This window comes from Papaver somniferum, chromosome 2 (genome assembly GCF_003573695.1).
Source record: "Papaver somniferum cultivar HN1 chromosome 2, ASM357369v1, whole genome shotgun sequence".
In the NCBI taxonomy this organism is placed as follows: Eukaryota; Viridiplantae; Streptophyta; class Magnoliopsida; order Ranunculales; family Papaveraceae; genus Papaver; species Papaver somniferum.
This window is the reverse complement of record NC_039359.1, coordinates 102,845,674-102,858,682: the sequence shown is the minus strand read 5'-3', so window position 1 is coordinate 102,858,682 and position 13,009 is coordinate 102,845,674. Positions and strand designations below refer to the sequence as shown.

Below are 13,009 nucleotides of genomic sequence, written 5' to 3'. Positions count from 1 at the left end.
ATCGTTGGAAATAGCTATGTGTAATCACAATATATGTTATTCCAAACCCTAGTTATCCTTCTTAAAACACAAGAATAAATTCTCATAAGAAGATTCCTAAATATTAAGAACCAACAAGCTAAAAAAAAAAACTCCTAAACCAACAAAACCTATCATGAACTGACACTACACCAAATTCAAGGATTAGTAACTAGAAGTTGCAATAGCTATCCCCTGTTGCGAAATTCAGTTGCGAAATTATTGCAACAGTTTAGTTCAGTTACAAAACTCGCAACAGTTTGTACTTGTTACAATTCGCAACTAAATAGAGTTGTACGCGTGCGGCTCGTGTATGTGGCTTCCTACACTTTCAAGATGACGGTTTCAGCCCATTCAGATATTCAGAGTCAGCTTAAAAACTGACTCACTCAATAAGATTATCGAGAACACCTCGTTCTCTTCTCAACCTCTCCTTTCTCTTCTCTCTCCCTCTCTCATTTTCTCCACCAGAATTTTTTTTCTCTCATCTGATAAGAAATCAGAACTTTGTAAACCTAGAAACCTCTGCTCCTCTCTCGTTCTCTTCTCTACCAGAAAAAAGTTCCCTCATCTGATTAAGAAATCAGAACTTTATAAACCTAGAAAACCCTTTTCGGTAATAATCCCTTATTTCTTTCCCAATTTCTTAAACCCTAGAAAATTACTCTGATTATCTACACATTTGAGATTCAAGAAGAAGATTCAGGTAGATCCTTACCTGTAAATCTGATATCTGATTTCAATATTGGGTTTTTGGATTTGTAATTGTGTTTAATTTTTTATTTCTAACTGTCAATCGTACTGAGGTAGAGAGGTGATTGCTCAATCTCAATCTGGTATTGGAAAAAATTTCTTTGATTGCTCTTACTGTTTGTCAAATCGTTGATACTTCTAATCGAGAGTAAGTTCTGAAAAACTCAAACCCTTTGTGTTTAGTTTGATTTTGTAATCTTTGATCTCTTCTAATCATTGTATTTCACTGTTACGGAGGAGTACCCAGAGGAGGAAGTGATTGAGAAGATCATATATAATAATAGTGGAGAGCATTTTGCAGAAATCAGTTCAAGAGCATGGAAAAGGAGAAGTCCTTGAAACTGTTGTGGAGATTAAAAATAGGCATGAGGCTGCTAAATATATTGAAAGGAGTCCATTGGGGATTTACCAGGCCAATGTTTGTCAGAGAAGAAACAGAAAATGTATGTGTATGGGTTTGGTCTTACTTCTCATCCTTATCCCTGTGATTGTTATCCCCATTGTCACTAGTTTCAAGAGCTCTTAGGAATCTACTTGTACTACTGTATAAATGAAAAGAAAAGAAGATATGTAGTGTTTATGTATATTTTTTTTTTCCAGTAATTCAGTTTTTGGTTTTCTTACTTAGTTGGAGTTGTGCTCAAGCTCCTCACATTATAGGAATTAGAAGTGTTCTTTTGAATATTTTTTATAAGGGATTGTATAAACATATACTTGTGATTGTAGTGGATTTTTCTGCTACTTTGCGCTGCGCTGCTTTTGTATGGATTCAAAACAACAATATCTCAGTGTCGATGCTAATGGATGGAGGTGCCACATCACAACTTGGGTTATGGATGTTTGATTTGTCTGTCACGCAACAAGTGCATGTAGTTTAGCTTATTCTAATAAAGCTTCCATGATTCAGTGTCTGTCTTACTCCGCCCATCTCTTTTAAAGTCGTTTTACACTGTAAATCTTATGGCAGGATCAAGTTCCTGATTCAGATCGTCGCTTCATTGGAGGATTACAAAAAACTCACTGCAGTATTATTCAATCTATTGTCGTACTTTATGAGTATAATCATCATAAAACCGAAGGTATTTTCTCAATTGAGTTTCTCAAAGCTATCTCAAAATGTCAATATAGTTGCAAGATACTAACATTGAGTTCTTATGGATAACGATATGTCTCAGGATATTGGGATGTTTTTGTATGGAGTACAGGTTTTTTTTAGGGAGTTATTTAGTCAAGTCTTTTTGCAAGGTTTTAAAGTACCCTGCTGTTTTCTAATAAATCTTAGATATTTTCATATTATGCTTTACATTCCATCTATAATTATTGATTTGTTTCTCTTGTTATGTCAGACTGAGAGAACACCAAAGTCTATGATGCTGGCGGGGAATTGATTCGGCAAAAGGTCAAGGTTTGGTGGCCCCATGACAAGAAGTAAGAAAAAATCATGGTTATGAATTTCAGAATTAGTTCTAATAGTTATCTGCATGATGATTCTCGAGTTCATATTCCCCTATTGTGGATTCTTTAGTTCTGATTGCTATGTATAGTGTTCGCTTTTGTTTTCAGGGTGATATATTTTAGGGTGTTGGTTTACTGATCTTTAATCGAGTAGAAAATAAATTATTACAGCTTTGTTTTCCTTGTATAGTAGATATTAATTTTCCTTCCAAGTGATTCAACTTTGAAACATTGTGTACAATTAACATTTTATGTTTATCAAGGCACGATCGAGTCTTATAATCGTAATCAGAAAATCACGAGGTGAATGTTCTGTAGATGAGCAGCTCTTCTGCTTTGTATTTATAATCGGACTTTGGTTTGAACTTCATGCATTATTATTTGATAAATGCAGGTTGTGTATTTAGATGGCGAGATATCAAAATTGGAACTGAAGAAGGAAAAATGGGAAGCTATTGAAGAGTTTGAACCAAAAGTAGGTATTAACTCGGTAGTACGATTATATATTGATTTTATAGTTGTTATAACTCATTTTTATATTTCTAACAAGAAGAATGAGTCTCTGAAATCAAACTTTCCCGTTATTTTTATGGAAATCCTTAGTTGACTATTGATGGTCTTGAGTTTTTTGATATGAAGTTGGATTCTCATCATTTTGATTATGGAAATATCTTTTCATGAAAGGCTTATATGACATTTTTGCTAGTTGGTTTGAAATACAAAATGGTCTTATATAGTAGCCTACATGTACAAGTCACCAAGAAAATATGGGATCTAACAATAAGCAAAAAATAGCAGAATTAACAAGCAGAAAAGGACAAAACATAATTTTAAGTTATACCCATACTTTGATTTGGAGGCTTTCTCGTGATACAATACTAGTGCAGTTTTTGTCTGCTTTAAGTATTGTTGTTAATTTGTGGTTTGGTACTTTACCAGGCATCAAAAGAAAAAAGGGAAAAAGGAATTGGATTCCCCAACCTTGCAAACAAAGAGAGACACTTCAACCAAAGGGTAAGTTATTATGACCTCATCTTATGTGGATTGGAGGAAACTAATGCGTAGAGCTTCATGTTCCTTTGTCTTATGTGGTAGGTGGGAATGTGTTTCAGTGAAAAATTCTGACCTAGCTGGTAAGTCTAGGGACAGTAATAACAAATACAAGGACAGTAGCAGTAAGGGAAGCAAGTCCAGCGATTAGATATCTACCAAAGCCAAGTAAAATGCATATGACATCAGTATTTGTGCTGCAAAAAAGTTCTATAATTTTGTTCTCATTATGATTCATTCTTTGTTGTGCTTCTAGCTAGTAGCATATTAAGTAGTAACTTGCACTTTGAAATTATTTTGTTGATAGGGATGAGTATTATGCATGAGGACTGCATCAGATATCTAAGGCTGAGCTTTCTAAATAGCAACTGCAAACTAGTAAGAGCTTTTACTTGGATAGTAAAACCTTTGTTTCCTTGTGTTCACAGGAAAGTATGCTTGATTAGTAGATGGCTGGCTCTCTTGGTCAATGCATCTGCAAGTCTTTCTGCCAGTCCAGGTTCACCAATGGTTCCATGGTTCCATGTTCACCAGTCCAGTCCTTCTGTTCCTTCTGGCAGTTTCTCAATAAGAATGTATACTTCTTGATTTTTATAGTGTTATGTAATTATTTTCACATTTGGAAGAGATTGTAGTTTGTTGAACTCTGTAAAATGAAGTGTTAATAATGTTCATTCAATTTCAAAAAAAAAATGTTAGATTAATTTGATTTCCAAATGTACGGGGTAACTTGATTTTGTTACAGGGAGCTCTAATTGTAGCCTAGTTTTGACCGGTCAAAATCACTATTTTTTTGATGTTGCAAAAAAAATCGCAATTGCAGCACCCTGTTGCGATCTCTTAATTTCACAATTGTTTCAAACTGTTGCGACCTCCTAATTTCGCAAGTGTTTGAAACTGTTGCGACCGAAAATTCGCAACTGCTTATCGTAACAGATTAAACTGTTGCAATCCTGCTTTGCAACTGAAATGTAACTTTGCTAATCACTAAAAATGGTGTAATGTGAAATCAAAGAGCTCTTCCGGAACCCTCATGAGTCTTGAGACCTTTGAGATTGTGATCGACAACATTTACTGCTTCTTCAGAGAAGATATCCTCATTGAGAAGATCTTTAATATGTGTCTTCATGAGAACAAGGTCAGAGTTAACCTTTGTCAACTTAGTTCTTAATACATCGAGACCCCTCATAATATCAATGAGCTGCAGTTTTTATTCCTCAAAGTATTTAAGAAAATCATGAACCACTTCGGCCGAAACCATCTCATCATTCTCAACATCTTGATGAGTATAAGCATAGTATCATGAGACATTAGAATAATCCTTAGGATTTTGACATTTGATATCATCAACATCTACTAGGGTTCTTTTCTTCTTCCCTTTGGACTCGAAACCAATACCTTTATTAAGAAAACCTCTTGCAAAATCACAAGTGCAAGAAGGTGAAGATATTCTTGACAAGAAGAAAATAACCTAGAGTACGCGTACGTGACTCAATATGATTGGTATTAAATGGTTTCTTAGGGAAGGATTTTAGGGTTTCTAAAATTGGTTCGTGACAAGTCAATACGGATACCCGTACGAAAACCAATATGGTCCCTAAAACAAAAACTTAAAACAAATGTAAAGTACATCTTTACATGGTGAAAAGAATACAACAAAAATTTTGCTACATGAAAATTTTCTTTCACAATTTTTTGGCTCAATAAATTTTGTGTTCTCAGAAGAAGAAAAATTAGAGCACAAAGGTAGCTTACAAAAAGTAAAAATACTTTTCCAATTTTAAGAAGTGAACACTCTATTCTAAACAAAACAATACTTTAGGCAAAGCTATCTGTAGACGATAGTTTATCTACGGACGATAAGAAAATAGCTAAACTAAACAGAAAGCATTATACAAAGAAGTATACCTGATTATTAAAAAATCTTACTCAACAAGATTTTTATGAGTAAGTATTCAACCCTTGTGATTAATTAGCACAAGTATGAGATTTATGCTCATCTGAAAAAAGCGGGGGTCTAACAACCACACCTAATATTTCTTTTAGGCAATCTATATGGACTAACTCCAATATATTTCAAAGAGAATCAACTAGACAGTCAGACTCAATCAAGGAAAATACATCCAAGAGCTATATCACAATTTCTCAAACAATCTTCAATTAAACAAATAGAAATTTGTGAGCGAGATTAATATGAGAAATAACTTGGATGGTACCAAAGACCAATATCCAAGCGTCAATCAATTCCAATCAACAACCGAAGGTTGGATTCACCAATTGATTGAACTATGCACAACCTGTGTTATTTCAATTATATAAAAATATAATGCGGAAAAGAAATAACACAAAAACCAGAAATTTTGTTAATGAGGAAACCGAAAATGCAGAAAACCCCGGGACCTAGTCCACATTTGAACACCACACTGTATTAAGCCGCTACAAGTTAACTTTGGACTGGAATGTAATTGATCCCTAACCAATCTCACACTGATTAAGGGACAGTCGGGTTCCTTACGCCTCTTGAACCACGCCAGATTTTGCGCACTTGATTCCCTTAGCTGATCTCACCCACAACTAAGAGTTGCTACGACCCAAAGTCGAAGACTTGATAAACAAATTTTTCTCACACAGAAAAGTATATTGAATAGATAAATCTGTCTCCCACATAAATAACTACGAGTTTTTGTTCTATCTTTTGATAAATCAGGGTGAACAGGAACCAATTGATACACCAGACTTATATTCCCGAAGAACAACCTAGTAATATCAATCACCTCACAATAATCTTAATCATATGGAAGCGAAACAAGATATTGTGGAATCACCAACGATGATACGAAGATGTTTGTGACTAATTTTTATCTTACTTATCGTAGATTAAATCTCGAGCAAATCTTAGAGATAATAGTACTCAATACGATAGAATAAAGTAAGATCAGAACACGCAACTACAGAGAAAATAGTTGGGTCTGGCTTCAGAATCCCAATGAAGTCTTTAAGTCGTTAACCTATATATAATGGTTTTAGGAAAAACCTAGGTTAAAGGAGAATCGACTCTAGTCACAACTAGTATCACACAGGAGGTGTGGGGATTAGACTTCCCAGTTGCTAGAGTTCTCCCTTATATAATCTTCAGATCAAGGTTTGCAATCAATGCTACCTTGGTAACAAAGTATTCAATACTCACTGTTAGATGAAAACCTTATTAGAGTCAAGCTAATTTCTTCCAACTGTTACATCGAACTTATCTTGTTATACACAAATGAATTGTGACTTCATTTAGATATGGGTAACCGTACCTAAACGTGTACACATGGTTGGCTCAACAATAGTTAACCAAAGTTAGCCATATGAACACTTTCATATCAACCTTGTTCATCTTAATCACAACTAGTTCAAATGACTCAAATGAAACTAGTTCTATAATTGTTCAATTGTGTATATTCTCATAGAATTTTTCAAGACACAATTGAAGCAAAATCGATTTTGATTCACTCGAAACAATTCATGAACATTATAGCAACGGTTTGCAAAAGATTGCATTCCTTATTATATAAATGTATTTGTTCACTAACAAACCAATTTTAGAACTTAAACGAACTCAAGTATACAAACGGGTACGCATACCTAAGTAGCCGGACTTGGTCTGGGTTCGCCAGTATGTGAACGGGTGCCGCATACTATCGTACACAACCAAACTCAGTTGAATTCCCGGACTTGAAATTTTAAGCCGGTACGCATACGGGTATGTATACTAACTTCCCAGACTTGGAATAACTTGCAACCGTTAGCATACAAGTACACATACTGTGATATATCCAATCAATGGTTAATTGTTCTAAACTCCATGTTAATTATTGAAACATTCTAGGAAGACGGGAATAGCTGTCTCACATAAACTATTAGCTTCAAAGAAATTTTTCAAGTGATCAATAGATCAATACGAAACATTTCGAGTCAACATCAAATGACTGTCTCACACAAATCATGTAAGATATTACCGGGCGATTTTCACATGATCATCTTTTGACTTTCGTCAAGAATAAAGATGAACTTGGTTAAAGCGAATGCTTACCAACAGATATTTTGATAAATATGTAAGCGAGTTAAACTCAGCTCGAAATATCAAATATGTAAATATAAAGTCTATATAGCTATACGACTTTTGTCTCAATAGAAGATAGAATAGAAATAGACTTCTGAATGATAGATGAGTTCAAGTCTCCACATACCTTTTGTTAATGAAGTTCCACAATCTCCCCTTAGTAGTTCTTCTTCTTCAATCGATGAACTCTGTGAATTTTCAAAGCTCAACTACACATTCTATCCTAATCTGAGACATAGCTATAAGTAGACTAGAAATAAAGAATTATAGTATTGGCAACTAAACTTGACAAACAAGCTTGAGATAGAAACGCTTGCGAGTTCGACCGAGCAGCGCTTTAACAATCTCCCCCTTTGTCAATTTTAGTGACAAAACTATCAATACACATGGATTACAAAATAAATAAACTTTGTAGCTTCTCATCCAAATGCTTGATTTCCTTGGTTCTTCAATTACTCGAAATCTTCGTCACTTCCAAGTACTCTAGTGATTCTGAACGTGTTCAACTCAGCATCATAGTTGTTGAAGATCCGTAGCCATAACCATAAGAAAAAAATTATTCTCAATCATTGTTATATAGTTTCATAGTATTATTATACAACATCGAAGTCCAACTGTATCATAACTTTGACAGTAATACTACCGTGATATGTATCACTCCCCCTTAGTCAATACTTCATCTAACAATGAAAATCACTCCCCCTTACATAATGACCCGTAAACCATATGTATTTGTAGTGTGAATACACAATAATTCTCCCCCCTTTTGTCAATATAAATTGGAAAAGGTACGAAAACTAGCATGATCATAATGAAATTCTCATAGAGATACTTCATGACTGAAAGAGAACATATCAACTTTGTTTCAATGAGTTCACATAGTCGAAACTTTGTGTATTCATCAAGGAGTTTATAAAGATACAAGAAAAATCCTACAATATTCCACATCCGCACTCCCCACAAAGATTTGGCAATTGAGCACAAGTTCAAATAAAAACTTTCCCCCCATAAAATATTATTCCCGAAAGAACAACAAGAGCGACTTTACTTTTTACAAGAAAAGAAGGATTTATTTTGACATTAACAAATTACATGAAACATGAATTTGTATCCAGAAAACTCAATTAAATTGACCACAAGAGAACCCATGATTAATTCAATTGGAAATGTTCAACATAAGAGAATTTACGGAGCGATACAGTACTTTCACATAGAAGTAGATCAGGGAAAGATCAATACTGCGGAATATTCAAAGATTCATTCTGTTAGAGCATAGCTCGGTTGAACCCACCAAGCGTTGGTATGTCAAGTTTGGTTGTCATATTTTAGTGAATCAAAACTCATGTTAACAATCTCTTGATTATGTACTAGAGTCAACTTCGTATAGGTTAGCTTGAAAGTATTAGGATAATAAGACATTACAAGTATTGCGAAGACTTGAAGATGTGAAGAAGCAAGAAGCTACAATGACAACAATCATCCTTCCACTTGAGGTTAGTGATATTTGACTTGAACTGTTTCATTCCCTAATGTATCTTTCAAGTCGTGCATATTGAAAACAAAACTGCGAAGTATATTTGAACTCTAGATAGACATAGTAGGGAATACAATACGAGGTTTATTGCTTAACCATTAAAGTTTGTAGATAAGACATTGCCATAATTATTTGAATGCTATTGTGATTATGTATGGGTATGAGGTGAGGATTTCATCCTAGGGAACAATGTTTTACATGTGTTCTAAGGAAGTAAGTTCATAAACTTGTTTGTGAACCGAAAAGGAAATTGCCAGGCGTTATTGGTTTTGTTATTCATTGCATATATTATGAACAACCAATATGTGTGATTGAGTATAACCGTTCACAACTTGTTTGTGTTCTTGGTAGAACTATTTACAAAGGCCTGACTTATGTATTGGTATGACTTTTATTAGTGAAACCGATCTTAAGTAATCACCTGAGATGGTATGATCGGGTTTGTGATTTTATGTCTGACCAAATATGGGAAAGGGGAACTGATCCTAGTAAGAGATGCAGTACATCACAAAGGGGAACCGATCCTTATATGAGGTGCAGCAAGGTTTATAACAGAAAGGGGAACCGATCCTATGAACATGTGCAACACGTTTTTAGGCAAAGGGGAACCGATCCTATGGACATGTGCAACACATATAAGTTAGATACGATATATATGTGGGGAACCGATCATAGTACCTAGTCAACCAAATTTTGGAAATCTAGTGTGACTATGCACAGTACTCATATGGAGGTAGAACCGAAACTTGTTTTGGTAGAACCGTTAAACCCATGATTGTGATTGAATGTTATTTGATCAATCGCATAGTTCTTGAAAGTCAGATAAACCAATTCTAAACTTGTTTGGAAGTGTGGAAAATCGGTTTCAAGGTTGTAAGTGTGAAAGAGAACTTACAAAGTAAGGATGTCGACATACTTTGAACACGTGTTGTGAATGTTTATTTCTTTAATTGTTCAAAGTTATTCCTTAATAGATAAGGGAAGAGAATCCCAGGATCGAAACATAAATAAGTTAAGAATCTTTTAATTAAGGTTATTAATTTCATTTTGTAAGGAAATAATAATTAGTAATGTGCATTTACTAATTAGAGATTTTCCGAGAGATTTCGATCATTATTTTTGGACAGAGCATTTCCAGGAATTATGAAAGCCGAATTTATGCTTTAATGAATATCTTGAGAATATTTTCGATTTTGTAAATTCCTTGGTGTCCAAACTTCCTTGTATATAAATACTTGAAGTTTGCCTTTCTAGCAAACTAATCCTTCGTAACAACAAGCTTCCTCTTTGTTGTGTTGTTACTGGTGTAGCCGCCTATTCGGAGAGGAGAGTAACCTAATTAGGCGAAATCTCTTAAGGCCGCTCAGTTTAAAGTCTTCTTTGGGATTGAGAAGCTCTAGCGTGTACCGTTGGTGGGAAACTAGATAATTGCGGTTTATCCTTTGTTTTCATTGATTTGATTGACGAACGGTGGTTGAACTTTGATTGCACCTAGTTTGTTTATGCTTGAGAATCTTCTCTTCTGATATAAGATTCACTCAAACTAGTTCAAAGTTTTGACAGGGATCTTTAGACTGTTGTTAGTTCTAAAGACGATCTTGTGATGATCCATTGTTAACAGACTCCATTATGTGCGTGATTGATCACAAGAGATTCAAGAGATTGTGTGCAGGTTATTATTGAATATCTAAGAAGATTTGAAGACGAAGAATATATTGAAGATTTCTGATTTGTGGGTTCATAATCTTTGGTGTGCACAATACTTGTTTCAGTAAAAGAGGATCCAATTAATAATCGGTTTATCCTTGTGATAGATTGTATTGATTAATTGAGTAGATCGGCATCAACATAATTCTTTGGATTAATAGTGTTGTTGTCTTAATCTTAAACGATTACTTCGGTAATTGAACATAAGATATATCTAAGGACCTGACGAAGGAGTTTATGTTAAGATAAACAGAAGAACCTTTGTCCGACTCATATCACTTGGTTGAAGAGAGTTGATACCAAACAGATTTGTTGTTCCTTTACTGTTTGGAATACGAACCAAAGGAATTGTTCCAAGTACGTGACTTATTTATAAGTTGGAGGCGTGGGAATACAGACGGAACTAGGTGAACTACAGGTTTAGTTGCTTGGTCTCTACTATACGAAGTTAGGTGTAATTTTGTGTAGCGGCTTAATCCTGAGAGTATTAAATTATGGACAAGGTCCCGGGGTTTTTCTGCATTTGCGGTTTCCTCCTTAACAAAATATTGTTGTGTCATTTACTTTATATTTCCGCATTATAATAATTTTATTATAATTAAAGTAAATCACACAAACGTTAATTCCTATTTACTTGATAAGTGAATCCTATTGTGTTTGGTTAAGTCCGAACCTTTTTGTCAAGTAATATACTTCGTTGTTGTATTGTCTCGATCTCGTATCCATATACTATCATACGAAGTGTGAACCGATTAGTTGTATTGTCTCGACTCAGTCCATAGACAATCACTTTCGGAGAACGGACTTATAGGTAGGAAAAGTTTTAGCTTGAGGTATATTTGGATACCCTCGCCTTTTCACATTCTATTTTTCATCAATATTTGCATAATGACACAATAGACTTAATCTTTGTTATCAAAATTTCATTCTATCTTCCATCAATATTTGCATAATGACATAATAGACTTAACTTTTGACATATATCCGGCTAAAATTCCTATGGATTTAACACATTTAGCAGTTTAATTAAAACATTAAATCATTCAAGGATAAAATACCGTTAAAGTTATTACAACCATTAAAATAAACAGTTTTAATAAGTTCAACACATGAAGTTCAACAGAAAAGTCATAAGAAATGGTCTGAAATTGACATAACAAAATGAAGAAAAGAACACTAATCCAGATTGGGATAATAATCCTCGGCAATCTTAGATATTGGTTCATCTATGTCTGGATGGACCGTCACATCATAAGTCAATTGTCTCGCAAGAACTCATTCATTTGTAGAAGAAGAGCAACTTCAGAATTGACAGGTTTTTCACCTTCTTAATGTCCGTCTGGCTCAAGGGAGATGGAGTACCAACACAAGTTCCAAGATGAGCAATATTAAATTGACTACAAATTTGGCTAATGAGGCATGGAAAACCAGGTTTTTTCTTCTGTGAGACCATATGTATCATTTGACGAACAATTAATCCACAGAAATCAACCTCTTCACCAGAAACAATATGGTAAACCAACTCATCCAGAGTTCTGCTCCAGGGATTTTTTTCGAGAATATTGGGAATTAAGTTAGCCACAGCCATCTTACCAAAAATCTTCAAAGAAATCTTATATTGTCCACAGGAAGTTTGCTTTCTGTCCATGATGCATTCTTTCTTAAAAGTTGTTCAGAAAACTGATTCTTATTTGGTCTTCGACCTGGTTGAGGAACAACAAATGTATGATGCAGAGGAAAGTTTAATAACTCAGCAATAACATTAAGGTTAACCTCAAACTTTGTTCCTTTGACCATAGTCTTAAAACAGCAATTGGTCTTGTTGGGTGCATGAAGATTAGCATAAAATTCACATGTCATTTCAGGATATGATTCCCCCAAAACCTTATGAATATCACTCAACTCAAACTGGTTCATGAACATGTGAAAATTCGGTTCTTGAACCGGCCGATCATAGTGATTGAGAGCTCTCGAAATCTTGGGTTTTATCTTTCGTACTGGAACTGTAGGGAAGAAGAGATGAAACGAACGAGGTGAGCCCTTCTTCTCTTATATGTCAAATGGTGGTATATGAACCGGATAAACACGTTCTGGAACGCGATTTAAAAACGTAAAGGTTACGAGTTCAGGGTATTGAAACGTACGTGTGCGGCAAGGGCTCGTTTGTTTTATGAACTGTTATTAAACAAGCTATAAAGAAGATTAGAGCAAAGATCAACAAATCTTTAACAAGCAATTCATTAAAAGAAAATTTTCACACCATGACACCAAGTGAGAGTTTGTTTCCAACAACTCTTGCATCTTACAGTATTGAAAGAAACCCAAGAAACTGTTTTTACAAGTTTTTCAAAGAACATAAAAAGAGCACAAGACAATTTGTGTTCCTG

The 13,009-nt window shown here is 34.6% G+C and overlaps 1 long non-coding RNA gene across 10 annotated transcripts; it reads left to right on the top strand.

Annotated features, from left to right (window-relative positions):
• The first annotated feature begins 445 nt into the window (after positions 1-445).
• On the top strand, positions 446-4,042 carry LOC113348624. Of its 10 annotated transcripts, none has more exons than XR_003359741.1 (8): positions 446-724; positions 829-1,640; positions 1,739-1,850; positions 1,947-2,016; positions 2,118-2,199; positions 2,621-2,701; positions 3,166-3,240; positions 3,705-4,040. It is a non-coding gene; the product is annotated as an uncharacterized LOC113348624 (long non-coding RNA). The 10 variants fall into 10 exon arrangements; XR_003359739.1 differs by lacking the exon at positions 1,947-2,016 and having other exon boundaries at positions 829-1,214; positions 1,498-1,581; positions 3,705-4,035; XR_003359742.1 differs by lacking the exon at positions 1,947-2,016 and adding an exon at positions 3,322-3,444 and having other exon boundaries at positions 829-1,850; positions 3,705-4,042.
• The last annotated feature ends 8,967 nt before the right edge of the window (positions 4,043-13,009 follow it).